Below are 17,400 nucleotides of genomic sequence, written 5' to 3' on the forward strand. Positions count from 1 at the left end.
GTCCGTCCGTGTTTATATTCTCTCAGATTGCAAAAAAAACCAGCCGGAACAGGAACTCCCTTCCCTCCACACAATGGTGGGTGCTGACCCGTCACAGCTGACCCGCGGAGGCCTCCTTGTTGCTTTATTCCAGAGAACCTGGGCCTGCTGGATTGTTGTCTTGTTCCTTTACTTCCTCCTCACCCCCCCACCCCCCCCCCCCCCCTCCATTTCACAACAAGCTGCCTGCCTGCTGAGAGCCTGATTTCACATTGCTCTAGCGATACTCACAGTAGATTACTCACTACTTCATATTGTTTCAGTTTGTGTCGCACATTCTTTCAAAAGCAGAGACAGTAAAAACATGTGGACAACAAACTGAATACCGACGAGTGCTCATGACATGCTTCTAATAAAATCCTCATCGCGTTTTAAAGCTGTGATCAACACGAAACTTGGAAGAAGAAGAAGAAGAAGCCATTACACAACAGCGTGTTTTACAAGTGCGTTGTACAAATGCAGGCGAGGGAGTCACTTTTAAAATATGATTAAAACAATATGTAACTTCTTTTTTAACGCTATTGAAGTAAAGCAATTACATAAAGAAGTCTTCAACTGTGCTTTCGTTATTATAACTTCTGTTATTGGAGTTTTGTAACAGTGTGTTCTCAGGAGGAACGTCACTATGAAGGATAACATACGATATAATAAAATAAATATATATTTGTTCAATGCTTTTTCAGTATTTGGTGAATTCCTTATTTGATGCTTCATCAAACGTGCAAGCCTGCTTTGTGGCACCACGAACACATGTTTCCACATCTCAAACTAACCCAGGTGAGTACGACTCGAGCGCACCTTCTGTTCTTGCTGCACCCTTTCAGAATAACTTAATCTGCGTGCACTTTGAGGGACACGAAAGAGAGCTGTTTCCTGTTTGTGCGGTGTGTGTGTGTATAGAGACACCTTGAGACGAAGTACCAGGAAGTGGGTTTCTGAACCTCCAGCTGCAGGTCTGAGGGTGGCGTAGGGAGGGGGTCGTCTGCTCTTTGATATGTGGCAAAGAAAAAGAAAAAAGAGCAACAAAAAAAACTTCCATTACTTCATCACATTTTACAGCAGGTTGCTTTCCAATATGGAAACAGTCCTGTGACACAGATCAAGCGTGTGGTTCATTCATTGCTTCCTGCACAACAGGATACAGCAGGTGTAGTTTTACTCTCTGTATCTTCATTCACCTTTAACCCTCACGGTTGAGCAAGAGAATATGGCGGCATGTACACTTTGTAATTGTGTTATCAGAGGCAGGTTTACCTTTTTGTTTGAGTAAGAGGTGAGCAAATAGTACCGGTTGAGCTAACTGTGCTATTTCTCTTATCTGCACTCACAGCTGAGAGCAGGTGAGCTGCAGCTCTGCCATGCATGCATGTGTGCATGTGTCTGCATCGCTGCAGTGTGACAGGTGATGTGGGAGGGATAATTAATCACCAAACAAGGGCTGAGGTCAACACTGAGTGAGGAGGTTAGGTTAGGGGGGGCTATTCACAGGCTGCTTCGTCTATAGAAAATAGAGAAGCACGATTAACCTTCTTCAGACACACATACCAGAGCTCACAAACCTGCATCAGAAACATCCTCCCACGTAGAATCTTGCACTTTTTAATGTCAGTGGACGGATAAGATAAAAACCTCGACCCGTGTTGAAAGCAAGAGCCCACGTGGAACAGAAGTTCATGGTGGTCAAACATTTTCTCAGAGAGACTTAGAAGAAGATTGACCCCCCCCTGTCATGACTGTGAGGTAAATATGAAGCTACAGTTAGCTTAGCTTAGCACAAACACTGAAAACAGCAAGCCTGAGTGTCCAAATGTAACAACATCCACCTTCCAGCACTTCTAAAGCTTTCGAGTTAACACTTTATATCTATATTATTATATATATATATATATTGTTTGTTTTACAAGTCCAAAAAACAAACTGTAAAAAAATGACTATTTGCTGTTTTACTGAGAGTTATATGTCAGACTGTTTCTTTGTCAGTGAAGACTTCAGTCAGAGACGTAACCCTCCTGTAACACTGTCCTTTTTACGGTTTGCTTTTTGTATGGATTAAACATTGTTTCCAGTCTTCATGCTAAGCTAAGCTAACCAGCTGCTGGCTACAGCGACACATTTGTACAGACATGAGAGTGGGTTGATGTCATCGACCTCTAGCAAAAAAGTATATTTCCTCAAAATGAAATTTGAATTTAGGGAAACTAGAGAATTTAGAGAACTGAACTCTTTAATGTAAAAACGAGGCAAGCGGAGCACGTGTAGCAACCACAACTAAGGAGACTTAAGTTACATCTGTCGCCTTGATGAATTACAGCAGCATATGATCACTATGCTGGTATGGGGTTCAGTGTCTCGCTAAAATACTCATCACAAAGACATGTGTCCGTCACGCTGAGCAAACCTTTGACCTTGTTGTTACAGGACAGACCTCTAAGTCTGCCGCGGCCTCTGAAGGGCGCTTCTAGCTCAAGCGGTGGAAGTACAGCTTTCTGTCTCCGCCTCTAACGCTCTGTGGGTGATGTGGCTTGGGAGTTGATTGTGGGGAGTTAGAGTCTTGTTTTCCCAAATATTTAAATTCTTAAAATTAATTATGGGGATGTGTTTTATAATTTGTGTTAACAAGAGGCCTTCTCATCCCAGCTGTAATCCCTTCCTGGATATTATCAGCCTGTAGCGTATAGATGTCATTGTTGGGGAAGTTTCCCTTGTGGATACAAAACATTACAGATAACTGACTTTGAGTGACAGAGAAAGTGTAATACCCCCCACAACTGTGCACACTTTCATTTACTTCTTATAACTTTTGCCTTCAAAACAGAATAGGATTAAATATGCCATCTCCTGTATTGCAGTCGCGGTGTAGAGTAGCCTTCTCATTATGAGTATTGTCTTACTTTCAACCTCACAACTTCCCCCTGCAGACATCTTTCTGGTTATGATGTTTTAGCAGCAACTGTCAGACTTCACGTTTTAGTAATCGCGTCGCTGTAATCTCAGTATATGTAGCACTTTGCTTCAGAGTCCTGCAGATTTCTGTGCTGCCTGCAGCAAAACGGCAGGCGTTATCTTTGTAGGTCTACGGCCATATGTGTCACAGTGAGACTGATTGCAGATCAACAAAGACAACAGTCACAACCACACCCTGATCCTGTGGATTTAACCCAGGCACTCTGCGGCACTATTATCTAGGCGACTGAGGCCATGACACACTGCTTACCGAGTAATGACCATTAGCCCCGCGAGGATCTGGTGTCACATGTGCTTTTCTTCCCCTGGCCTAAGTGGCAACCCCTTGACCTGTAGAAGAAAGGAAGAGAAAACACATATGTGTTGAGCAGAGGAGCAGAGAGGTGAGGAGGCTTCGGAGGAGAGCTCTGGTGATGGCCGTCTGACAGGTTGTGGAAACAAACCCTTCCACTCCCTTAGTGTGACAGAAAAACAAACACAGAGCCACTAAACTCTCGCTGAGCCCCACGCTAATGGACAAGTGATGACTTTTTCCTAACGAGACGCACCGGCCCAGTGGAAACAGGAGACGAGGAATGGCCAATGGGAGAGCCCGTCCCGAACCTGACACTGTTGTGCTTTGGGTTTCTGGTCCACTGGGCCGAGCGAGTCTCTCCCTCAGCTCTCCTGAAGCACTTTACTCTTCCTGCCTCATGACTCCCAACATCATGGCCCGATGGGAGGAAAGTGGGCCACATAAGCAGAGCAACACCTGCTGTGCTGTTTGACATATTCCTGCTCTAATTTTGACCTTACAGGATCATTTCCTGTTTGTAACGAGAAGGATCTTACTTGTGTGGTTTCGGCCAATCGATTCCAATGCAGATTGTAAACGAGCCTGCAGTTAATCCCCGTTATCAAAACCAAAGGTTCCCAAACTTGTTTTGCTTCTGAACCCTGAATACAAAGCAATGTCTATTTGCAACTCCTCGTCACAGCGTTCAGGAGTTATGAGCAGTGCCCTCAAGGACTGATTGTTCATCTCAATACTTTTTAGAGGCCTGATGAGTTAAACTAGAAGTAGTTTCAATAGAAAAAGGGGCAAATATTAAATAATAAATTATTTTTGTGTAGTTTTTTTCTCATTTCATACCCAAGTGAACCTCTTGTTGGCGTCCAGTCTGCTAACGAAACCACTTTGTTTGGAGCTCCAAACCAAAGTCCCCTTATTGCTCAAGAAAACTGTATTTGCACAACCAGAGCAAGTATGATAGGTCAAAGTTGAACAAGTATGATAGGTCATTCTCTCTTCCAAATACTTTTCACTGACCTGAAGGTGAGTTTAAAACTGTTTCTTGCTGCCGTGTTCCCAAATCTCAACAATTAACTGCACAATGTTATTGTTGCCCCTGGATATGGTGGCAGAAAACACAAAAACACGACAAACGTTGTTTGGACTTTTCTTTGTGTTTCTGAGATTCTCACAGACACACCACGACTGAAACAGAGACACACACACAGACACACACAGACACACACACACACACACACACACACACACACACACACACACACACACACACACACACACACACACACACACAGCTATGTCCTCCGTGTGTCATGCATGATTGTGAATGAGGTTAGCATTAAGTCAGTGAACCATGCTAAAGCTAAAAACAGCGTTTCCTCCCACATGATGTTTCAGCATCTGTTTCCTCTGGTGGAAAAACAACCTTTCACACTTCTTAAACGCAGTTTTCAGTTTCTCACAATTTCAATACTGGCTTTATATAACCTCAGCGCACACATCTCACTCCTAGAAATAAACACACTGCTACGCCCCTACCCGCCTAAAGATATGCGCTGGCCCATGATAGACCTGTATCACTGACTAAATAGCCACTTTGAGTCACTCGGGCCTTTTAGAGGTAGAAGCAGACAGAAGATGACATCAGGGATAGTTTTACAGGAAGCTCTTGCGCCGTCTTGTACCGAGGCCAAGTCTTCACTGAGCACATGTGATCATATCTCGTATCAGGGATCTAAAACTCAACGCAGTTGTTGATGAAAATGATGAAATGGTGAAAACGTGGTGAAACTGCTTCAAGGCCACAAAAGAAGTGCCACACTGGGAGCTCCAAAGACCCACAGACTGGACTAAAGTCGCCCTGCTGCTAACACAACCATGGCTGTATCATTTTTTTTTGTTTGAGTTGTAAACAAGGCCTAGATATATGGCCTTGGGAGGTTAGGGAATAGTTAAAAGTGAACTCTGTATCTCCGTCTCTTTCAGTGTGTGTGTGTCTATTTCACAATGATCTGCTGGCTGAAGCTCAGAGAGACGAAGATAAGAACTGACTGTGAGAAACCGCAGATCTCACACCCACTCACTAAGAAAAAGCACACAGAAACACACACGTAGAAGCACACACGGCGACATGCGAGTACACATACACATACGAGGCGTACGTGCGTGCGTGCTCTGAACACACAGAGCAGCAGTCCTCACGGAAAGGCACATTTAACAGTTGATATTGGGTTCCCTCAGGGACGTACGTGGGACTCCTCATGATGGAGGAATTTAGAAAACCTCAACAGAGATTATCTCAAAGTGTCTGATTTCTCAAGGCAAGTCTTCCGTGAAGATAAGGCCCAGCCTGAAAACCTGTCCTACGCTCACCCTCCTCCAGCCTCACCTGCTAACCTGCTGCGACACGCACTCGCACATGTAGGCAGGAAAAAAAGGATTAGAGCGTAACTCTACACAAAGGTCTTTAGACCTGGTGGTGTCAGGATGTTGAGAGCAACAATCACAAACTGTGGACTGTTTCTAACTGAGACCTTTTGTAAACTTTATCAGACGGTTGACTCAAATCTAAATGGTTATTTTTAGACCTGAGCTGCGACTCTGAGTCCAGAGTTGTACATTTGAGAGTTGAAACATTGATTTGAGTCACAAACCACAAACATGATGACTTTAGATGTTCGAAGCAATAACACTCAGTCACACAATGACTGTCTCCACCTGCTGACTTACTCCTGCCACACTACCGTACACACACACACACACACACACACACACACACACACACACACACACACACACACGTAGCTGAAGCCTTCCCAAACATATTTATATGACTGTCCATGCTGTATATATATCTCAGCTAGTGTACTCATTTCTTATGTAACTGTCTGAACGTCTGTAGATATTTCTATTAAAATAATGTGTTTCTTGAACATTAAAGCATGTAAACATGTTTTAGTAGAAAGTATGAACCTGGAATTAGCATAATATGTCCCCTTTAAATCTGGATTTTCAACTTTGAACATTAAAAAACAAACAAGACATCATTACGCAGGCCTTGCATGGAGGTCTTAAGTATTTCATTATTAGGCATCTGAAGCATTTTGTGTTAGCTACAGTAAGTAAACACATGTGTAGCACAACTATTTTAACATTTCCATTTATTAGCTGGCACCTGACTGTAATTGCAATGTGCTTATGAAGAGTTGATTTGAGATTGGTTTTGACAGTTTGGGACTCCGACTCGCCCCATAAGACGACATCTACCCCAGAAAAACACCCTAAACCACTTACACCAGAGCTCTTTGCGGGGAAAAAAATATAAAATTAGTTCTCAGAGGGCTACTCATCAGGGTTTTCCACTCTGCGAATCAGGCATCATTGTTATCGGAGACAAGGAATAACAGGGGAACATGATGTGTGAGAGCAGCCGGAGGCCCAGAGGAAAGGCCGCAGCACAATGCGAGGCAAAGGAGATTTCTATAAATCACAGCCCTAACTGATTCCCCACCTGTGTTTGCTGTCTTCCCAGAAACACACAGTCACACAAAACGCTGCCCTGCTCTGGAAAACCATCACGACGCTCAGACGCAAAATCACACAATCAAAAGTGGTGGATATCAGACGGCACAGCAGTGCGGAGAACTTAGCCCTTTAAGGCAGAAATTGTTGTTTTGGCATAGGGTTTTGGTATGACGTTCCACAGTGGCGCACACACAGCTGTACAAATTCAGGCTTCGCACACACGCGATTAAACAACACAGCCAATAATTTGATTAGAAGTCTTTCAACAATTTCCAGTTTTCAGTCTTAAAAGGGCAGTGTGGTCGCAGCCAAACCGAAAGCCTGAAATAAATCAACGTCATCCACGAAGCATCGTGATATTAACAGAAAGACAGTGCCATCCGGATTTATAGTATTTCCCAGTAAAAGGTTGTCAGTGTTTCTGGAGGTGACGCATCAAGTGTGTGTGTGTGTGTGTGTGTGTGTGTGTGTGTGTATGTAGAAGTCTGCCGCATATGTAAACACATCCGAATGTGTATGAGCATACAAACACATACGAATGTGTATGAGCATGTGTGCTGAAGGGGGAGGGTTGTTTACTTGGGCAGCCTCTCAGAGAGTGTCTCCTGGCCGGCTCCCACTTCCTGCCCCTGCGCCTGGAGCAGCAGCCTGTCTAGTCAGCCACCTCGGGCTGACAGGGAGACCACATGCTAAAAGACTTATTGGCCTACTTTAGAAGACCTATGGGAGGGCAGGGGACCATAGGCCTGCTCTGGGTGGGGCTGGAACTGTTTTGAGATTGGGGGGTCTATGGGGTGTCTGATTTTTTTAATAAAGCACTCCCTCCCCTCTCTCCCTGCTTTTCCTCTGAGTGCTTACAGCTGCAGGGATGGAGAAGGGGGGCATAGCGGAACAGAGCGAACAGGCTCGGCATAGAGAGGGCCCTTCATGAAGTCACATCTGGACCTTTCCCAGAGAACTCAATGGAGCGGAGAGGCTAATGAAAGTCTTAAGTTATGTAATTGAGCTCTTCCATGTGCACCAGACGGTAATGTTGGCTTGATCCGCGGCACAGGATGTTAGCGAAATCCTATGGACATTTATGTTCCTCACAAAGGCCTGATGAACGCAGTAGGGCTCATGTTGCTACTGTCATGTCTGTAGCAGCTTGCTAACCCAGAATCTGGATATAGTGGAGCTCCAGGCCCATACATGGAGCCGCTGCAGTGAGAGACTTGGCCTGCGAGGCATAACAAACAGGGTTTGGCATTTACTGCTACTAACAGGCCTACTTAAGTTGATTGGCCCATGTTGTTTTGCTGTCGTTAGGCTTCCACTGACCGGCAGCAGTGGAAAAGTACAAGAGAATTATGAACATTAAGTACAGCGCATGATTAAATGTGGTGTACAGTGATTCTTTTTGAAGCTCGTTCAAAGTGTAAACGATTGTAATGTGATTTTGAGCCTCGCTGTTTATGACAAACATATGTCTGCTGCAGTATTGTTATGCTTAGCAGTGACTGGAGCGGAGAGGCCGTAAAACAGGCTGCCTAGCTGGTTATGAGTGGGAGAGGGAAAGAAAAGCCTGCACTGTAGGATAACATGGTGAGAGGTGGAGTGATGAATGGTACACACACACACACACACACACACACACAGTATGCAAACAAGCCTGTAGTCATGTGTGTGTCCATCTGTATGTAACAACTGTGGGATGGGTGTAAGTTGTAACCACAGATTGAATAAGGTCTCCAGTATCCAGGAGCTTTGATTTACCTTCCACGGCCGAGGGGAGAAGAAAGAGAAGAAGCTGAGGCCGAGGAGACGCTCCTGAAATGAACACCTTGGTAAAACCTGCCGCTGTATAAAGTGTCAGCGCCGGGGCCTCTCCGTGGCACGGTGCCAAGCCCAGAGCCACTATCACCTCCACCACCATCACCACCACACCGCTGTGCCTTCCATTAATAACAGAGAAGAATAACAGTGACGGAGGGGAAGATAGGCCCGAGCAAACGATACATTACCTGCCAATTAGACGAAGGGCGGAGGCAATGAGGGGAAATGTGGACCATATGGGAGGCTATGTGAGAGGCCACCTGACCCAAGGGGCCCACAACTCTCACATCAACACTCCTCGCCAGACTGGACCTGTTTGATGTCTTACATAATGCTCGGGATACCACCCTCTCCTTCTCTCTCCATCAAGTCTTTCCAACCTCCCCTCCTCCTCCTCCTCCTCCCCTCTTGCCCTCTGCTTTCCACTCTGAGACCACAACCACAAAGAGAGGGCCCCAGCCAAGACAAACACGAGCCAGAATCAAATCAATTTCGAGGAGTTATGGTGCGACTATTACAGCTTAACACGGCGCTGACAAGGCGCATTAGACGGTCCCCTCATGAGTGTGTCAAGTATTATGTGCGTTGCGTCTGTAACTTACATGATCAGACACACAAGAGACAAAACAGCAGCTTCCACCGACAAAGTCCTTCTTCACGCATCCCTCATATAACAAGCATTAGTTATCCTGATGATTTCTTCTTGGAAGTTTCTCAGTGGAATCAAGCGTACCTTGACATAACTTACAGCGAACCATCACCGGGGCTTTCCTTGTTTTTTTCCAATGCTTGAAAATGGAATTTCCCAAACACTTCCTTATGATGAAGAAGCTTTAGCACTATTTCAACACGGATGTAATAAAAAGCTTCAAGTGAAAATATGTTTATTTGCTTTCTTGCTTGAGAAGATCAACATCACTTTGTCTGTCGATACGAGGAGTTATGTACCAGACTACTTCCTGGAGAGTCTCCGCTGGTTTCCCGACACAGTGATCACAAGACTCCCAGCTTTTGACTTAATCGCCCCTAAAAACCACAATGTTGTTTTTACACTTTGGTTTCTGCTCGGATTAAACAAACATGCGGCCCACCACAGTTTCAAAATGAACCGAAGATATTTCACACTTCTCAGAGGGTGTGGTCGGTGCAGTCTGCCAGGAGGGGGGGGGAAGGGATTAAACTTGGCGGGTCAGAGACGGCCGCTCGGTGAGGGAGGATCCCCTCTGCGTTACCTCCGTGGTAAGGGTTATCTTGAAACACGGACACCGTCTTGTTCACCATGCTTTGTGGGTGCGACTTCTTTGTTTTGCATCACCATATATCATATCTGTACAACCAATGTGTATGATTACATTACAAGAGCACAACGTTCTTGAAAGATCTAGTCTACATTTTGTACAATTTCGAAGTTGCATTTAACTTTTAAATGTACAACATCTCCCCCTTACCCCCCTAGGAGGGTCTGAGGTCCAACCGCCATAGTCATCCGGTGGGAAACACTTGTTAGCGATGGTACACAGAATCTTTTGCATTTTGACAGAGCTGTTTCCAGTCTCCGAGCTAAGCTGGCTGTAGCTGGATATATGGCGTACAGATAAAAGAGTGGCACCCATCTTCTCATCGAACTCTTAGCAAGAAAGCGGATGAGCATATTTCCCAAAATGTCAATCAATTTCTTCAATCTGTAAGCACATACACACACAACACACTGGCTCTCGCCTGCTGACTCAGTCTGGCTGGTGTATAAGAGAGGCTCCTGTCCAGCAGCAGCTCTGTGGAAACACTGACTCACCAGTCAGGGGCCTTAACTCAACTCTACCTCCTCACAGCTGGCTGAAGGGAGAGAAACATTATTTTATGTCTTTAACACCTTTACTGTTACAACACAAAACACAACAGAGCTGAAACAAATGCTCCAGAGGAATAAATCTCACACCTTGCACAAACAAAGCCTCAGAAAGTAAACATTAAAGCGCCGCACCAGCTTAATCCACCATATAAAAGAGAGAGGGAGACAGAAAGCTGTATCATTAACATGGTTGGACCCCTGGGAGACTGTTGGACCATCATAAGCCTCTTATTAGACGACGCTCCTCAGAGAACTTGTGGTCTAATCTTATAAAACGTTGAACACCCTGCGTGCTCTACCACCGGCTTATTAGTCACAGTTCTGTTTCTGGTGCTCCAGCGTAGTAAATGGACTTGTTATACTTCAGGCTCACTTTTTCTTTTTTCTTTTTTAAAATGGAGTTTTGAAGGAGCCCCATCTGAATTATGGTGGAAAAGCACGGGGCGAAGAGGTGTTGAGGTGTCGTTAGAGTGACACAGGGTTTTTCACACTGGTCTGTGCTGCTGCTGAAAGCTGAATCTTTCATCAGCCCAAACATTAAGTCCCGTGCATGTATGCAGCCTATATGCCACAGCACTTAAAGTGAAGTACCCAAACTAGACGTGGAGTTTAACACATCACAGTTTACACATTTGTGTGTTAATTCTGTGGTTTCATGTTATTTGCGTATTTACTTTTCAGGTCAGAGGTCTCCGTCTGAGTGCCGTGGGGGTCTGCAGGTTTGGATTTCAACCGGGCAATTTCACCGTCAATCAGAGAAGAGAAACGTATCATCGTGCTCGTTGAACTAATTGTTTGCCCCCTCCGAGAGGAACAGGAAACAGCAGTGACAAAGGAAGTCAGAGAATAACAACAACAGCCGTAGCTGTGGTGAGAGAGGCAGCTCAGAAAATATGAGAATTTAACCACCTGGTTGTTTTAAAACGTTCAGAGCAAAGCAAAAAAAAAAAAAGTAAAGCAAAGATCCTCTATAGCAAGCAAACAACTTGAAAGTGCTGATGTTAGCATCCAGATGTAAACAAAGGCAGAGAAGTACAGAAGGCAACACTGACTGTTCCTCCTTCTAATCATAGGATATTTCAGACCATCTGCAGCGTGTAGGGGGGGGGGCGGCTGTAACATGAAGGCAGTTCAGCATTATCTTCCTCTGCAAACGTTGTCTCAAGTATGACTTCGGGCTCTACATCACAAACACATTCATGAACTTACATCTTCGTTTTAACCTGGTGTCAGAGAGTGGATCAGTGGATGAGATTAGAAGGATTGCTATTTTTGTAAAATACGCTTTGTATTGTTTTTCTATCTAAGAGTTAGAGGAGAAGATTGATACCACTTCAAGTATGGAGCTGTGAGGCTATTAGCCTAGCTTAGCATACACTCTGGAACCGGGGAAACAGCCGGCCTGGCCTTTAGTCACATGTCAGCAGTTGATAGGGACTGTTTGTCTGGTGAAATGTAGTTCAATCCGTATTGTACTGAGACCTGTGAATTATTCAGACTGACTTACTGGCTACTGTAGGATTATTATTTGTTTCAATGCAGTGAGCCCAATACAACAAAACAAAAGTATTTCATTAACCTCTAACGTATCACGTTGGGGGAGGCAGTATTCCCTCAGGCTTTCCTCGACTAGAGATGTGCTCTTAAGTTTCATGGAAATAAGTCATTCAGCATGAAAGAAAAAGCATAAAAAAGGACGAGTCGAATAAAGAAATCTTCGTCCACTGACACCGAAACAACGACTCATCTCAAAACCTGTCATCCTGGCATCATTCAGGGGGATCTTTGTTTTTGTAATTTGTGTAAACCCAGACCAGGTTTGGCTTTACACCAAACTCCAGCTCGCACTAAAACTAAGAATCATTAAACCCTACACCACCTCCACCCCCTGTGGTCACTCTCCAGTCCAGGATTTGGTGTGACTCTGAGCTCCAGCACCTGTGTCCAGGGCTGCAGAGACCTCTTGGTCTCCAGGCCAAGTTCCATGTCCGCTCTGATTATAGCAGGAGAACAATGCAAGGCATTGTGGGCAAAGGCGAGCGTGGACTCTCTGCAGTTTTCTCCATCATCTCTCTCAAACGCTCTCATTCAGCACACACTCACACACAACAGTGGTGTAATGACTACAGAGGACTACAGCGAACCACATAAAGGTAAAAATGTATGGTGTTCTTTTTTTTTATTTGAGTGAGCATGAAATATGGTTGACTGGGTCTCTGGTGCTCAGACAGGCAGCCTGCCAAGACTTGCAAGAGGCAGTTGAAATCCATCACACACTCACACACACATGCAGTCACACACACAGATTCCCCCCTGCAGGAGAACTCAGGCCACAGGGGAAGAACAATCTCACATGCCACACAGCGAGGCTCTCTGCAATTAGACAGTCACTTTATCACACTGCAAACTTCTCTCTTTCCATTTCTCTTTCTCACACACACACACACACACACACACACACACACACACACAAAAAGGTGTAATCACTCACAAACACAGTGCCAAACTCAAAACGGCTATTATCTGTCATTAGGGACACACAGAAACACATTTCGCAGCCCCACTTTCTCCAAACACAGTCGACCCGCGTGCTGCTGGCCAACAAGTTCCAGAGAAGTGCAGTAATACACAACACCCTTGCAAAGAGAGTTAAATAGAGTTATAAATAGAGACAAGTTATGTTGTGCCTGTCCCTCTGGGGGAAAGACTGGGAGGATCAGTCATAACCTGCGTGACCCATGACCTCTAACCCCTTACCCTGGGGCTTCAGTCGACATGCTGAGAGTCAATGATGTCCAGAGGGGTACACAGGAGTATTAGCTTTCATGTGGTGTGTGCTCATGTCCCCTCTTCACCTCTTACACATCTTGAGTTTCTGCATGTGTAACCAACGCGCAAACTAATACACAAAAGAGGATTTTAACACTAGCTTACAGGCCCTCTCAGCAACTCTCTCGACACTGGAAGACTGTTACAGACGTGTTGAATGCAGTCAGTCAATGTGTCAGGCAGCTTTTTGGTCATGAACATTTGGTCACACCTTGCAATTCATGGTTTCTTTTCACGTGACTGCCGCCGAGAGCTGGAGGGCAAATGTGTGTTCCAACATGACGGCTAACACTGGGAACTCCACAGAGCTGCAGCACAAGCCTGTGAAATGTTCTTTAACAACCTATGAGTGTTCAAAATCCCGTCTCAAAAGAGGAAAAACTCATTTATATGTAAACCGTCTGCTACTCTTAGGCACGTGTGACCAATTTACAGCACCGCAGCCACAATTCAATCATTAAAACAGTTTAGTCGCTGCCGTTATTGTACGTTACATCTTGCCGTCCCCTTAAACTGATGCCAAGATGAAAGCGCACAAAAGGACAAACAGTCATCTGCACTTTCGATCTGGAAGGTGTCAATCATAACGTTTGGGAGGTGAAGGACAAGAAATAGTTCATCGTCAAAGATTAGTGCTGATTAGCTTCCTAATGTTGGGTTGCAAAGTTAACACATATTGTGAGAGGGAAACAGCGAACTCTGTGAACTAAGACTTTATTTAGTTTGTTGGAACAGTTGAAAGACAGTTTTATTTTAAGAGAGTTTTACGACGATCAGCGAGCGCAAACGACTCATGACAACAGATAAGAGACATGGATCCATGCAAACCGCCTCCTGGCTGTAGATTCACACGAAACACAAAGTGTGTTATATCTTATCAGTTACATGAACTGTAAAGATCGGTTTGAACTGTTGTTTTCAACTGCAAGAAGACACATATCCTGGAGGTATATTTACATTTTAAATCAAACTATGCAGCTCAAAAAAGGAACATCAAGAAGCGATATGTGGACCGGATGCCACGGGAGGGCAGGGTGTGGAGCAAGGCGGGGCGGGACAATCTGAACTGCCATTGAATGAATAGAACAAAGTTAACCAACTCTGTAAGTGAATCACACTAATTGGATTTCATTGAGACAGCATGACATATCCGAGTGGCCAGGTGTCTCTGTAGTGAATGTAATGTAATGAAATCTATTACATCATATGATTAAAGGTATGAGAAAGAAAATCTTTCCAAATACTGAATATCTTTTACCTCAGTAGACCCCTAAAAACAAAGCAATCCCTCTTTGATAGAACTGTTCATGTACTTTTTAAGATTTTATTTTTTGTTTCTTTGACAGTGTAGAGACAGTGACTTGAAATAGGAGAGAGAGAGAGAGAGAGAGAGAGAGAGAGAGAGAGGAGAGAGGAGAGAGAGAGAGGAGAGAAGAGAGGAGAGAGAGAGAGAGAGAGGAGAGAGAGAGACGAGAGCGAATATAGAGGAGATAGAGAGCGAGAGAGAGAGAGAGAGAAAGGGGATAGAGAGAGGAGTCTTTAGATAGCACAGCAAGAGAGAGACTAGAGCTCTAGATTAAGAATACTGGACGACAGATGAGCACAGACGAAGAGAGAGAAGAGAGGAGGAGAGAGTAGACAGACAGACAGCCAGACAGACAGATAGAGAGAGAGACAGAGAGAGAGAGAGAGAGAGAGAGAGAGAGACAGACAAGACAGACAGACGAGAGAGAGAGAGAGAAGAGAGACAGAGAGAGAGAGGAGAGAGAGACAGACAGACAGACAGAAGAAGACAGAGAGAGAGAGACACAGAGAGAGAGACAGAGAGACAGAGAGAGAGAGGAGAGAGAGACAGACAGACAGAGAGAGAGAGAGAGAGACAGAGAGAGAGAGAGACAGAGAGACAGAGAGAGAGGGAGAGAGAGAGACAGAGAGAGACAGAGAGAGAGCGAGAAGGAGAGAGAGAGGAGAGAGCGAGAGACAGAGAGAGAGAGAGACAAAGGTCCCAAGGCTGAAATCAAACCCCCGGGACATTTGCGGTAATGTTGCATGTTCTGTAACCGCTCTGCTTCGAAATAGTTGACTCTGAGGCTGCAGTAGATTTTACTTTATTTTAAGTTGTCACAGAAGAGAACATTAAGAAGCATACAATAAGCTGTTTCGATGTATGCAATGTAGGTAATGTATATAAATACCATATCTTTGTAAAGATATTCTGCCAAAGTCAACATGGAAATCACAACTGTGTCTAATTCAAATGAAGGTAAAAGGTATAACTGAACTCTATGTTGTAACTAACATTGGTGGAGCAACCGACCCGTGTTTATAGTGCAACTCCCACACTACATTCAAACTAAACTACGTTTGACCTTCGGCTACTTATAAATTAATCATAACTGAATAAATACAGCTCTCTAAATGTTCTCCTTCTCAAAAGTCTGCAGATGTTTTGCTCGTCTGTTTCTTCGCCACTAAAGCCCCTGTCTCAAAACAAACCCTGTGAGTAGAATGTAAGCAAATCAAAAGTAAAGAGTAAAGTCAGAAGAAGACGCCAGAGAAGATAAACAAATGCAATTCAACTTGACATCAGTTCTCATGTAGTAAGATGTGTAAACACGCAGTCGCTAACAACCCCGAGACAAGACAGATTGACTTGCAGAGAGAACCAGGTGTGAACGCCCATTGTGTGAGATGTAGGAGTGTGTGTCTCTCTCTCTATATATATATATATATATATTTATAGATATGTGTGTGTGTGTGTACTCAGAAGAACATTGTGTCCAGGACTTGCAGCAAAGAACTGAGTCATAGCTGCAGTGTGTGTGTGTGTGTGTGTGTGTGTGTGTGTGTGTGTGTGTGTGTGTGTGTGTGTGTGTCGAACCTTGACACCCCTGATGTGCTGTGACACCGTGTTTTCTACATCAACTTTTCGATGTTCCCCACTCTGAAATAGTATAACAGGAAGTGACTGCGAGGCTGAACCTGCCTGTGGGGGTGTTTCTCCTCGACAACAACTCAGATCAGTGTCTCCTTTCACTCTTCTGATCTGTGTAGCTGCCATCAAAGACACCAGAGCCGTTTGGTTGGGAGGTGGAGACTGTCCCAGTCCTGCCTGCAGTGCATTTATACACCCAGAGCTATTTCTCTTGCCCTGTAAAGGTGATTTAGTTCCAGACAGGCTGCTACAGGCCTGCATCTGGGATCAGGATGGGCAGACGTGGAGAGACTCCTGCCTCTGAGTGTGTGTGTGTGTGTGTGTGTGTGTGTGTTTGCAGAGACTAAGACAGATTTGCTGCAAAGGCCAGACGGGTTGCTGCATGTTGCTGGGATCTGCTGTTCAGTGTGCAATACTGTAAAACAATCTTTATAAAACGGACATGTCAAATCAAGCAATCTGATTGGTTCTTAGCCGTGGTATAATGAGCGTATATCACGGGTAGAATTGTAGTTACTTTTCACAACAATTCAGTATCCCTCCGCGTCTGAGAAAAAGCTGCAACCGTTACAGCTGTTAAATTACGTCCGTTAGTTAATTGATTAAGTACAATTTCACACCTAGTACAACCTTACAGACTTGGTACACTGTTCTAAACAAGTCACCACGCAATACAAGTGTTGATTTACATACCGTCTTGCTTCCATTTTAATTAAATCCACGGTGTGTGTATTCGCTCAGAACAAAGACGCTGTTTCGCGGGCTTCCGGCAGGGCCGTAAGTGAAGTTACCGTAATTAATCAATATATGCTGTAAAGCGCAGAGTCTCAGCTTTCAGAAACCGTTGAAATCTTTTCGATTGCGCAAACTATGACATAATTACGGTAATCCAAAACTTTGCTTGCAATCGCCGACACATTCGGTGTTAAATTTTGAACATCATTATTTAATAATAAAAACTATTTAAATTGGAGTGTGTATTTTTCTTTCATATTGCCACACTTGGTAACCGTTTTATAAAAGCAATAGCTCACTTCAGACCGTGATATATGGTCATTATATCACCACGCCCCTTAACTGTGATATAATGAGCATATACCACGACAGTGAGCTATTGCTTAACTATATAACATTTTTAAAAATGGAAAAGTATTT

General features: G+C 44.4%; 1 protein-coding gene across 1 annotated transcript in view; it reads right to left on the minus strand.

Moving 5' to 3' along the window:
• plekhh1 (pleckstrin homology domain containing, family H (with MyTH4 domain) member 1) overlaps positions 1-17,400 on the minus strand; it is a 125,310-nt gene that overhangs the window by 93,051 nt on the left and 14,859 nt on the right. The window contains 2 exon segments of the mRNA XM_029460481.1: positions 946-1,026; positions 3,254-3,333. The gene's annotated coding sequence lies outside the window, so the exon portion shown is untranslated.

Source organism: Cottoperca gobio, chromosome 22 (assembly GCF_900634415.1).
Source record: "Cottoperca gobio chromosome 22, fCotGob3.1, whole genome shotgun sequence".
Taxonomy (NCBI): Eukaryota; Metazoa; Chordata; class Actinopteri; order Perciformes; family Bovichtidae; genus Cottoperca; species Cottoperca gobio.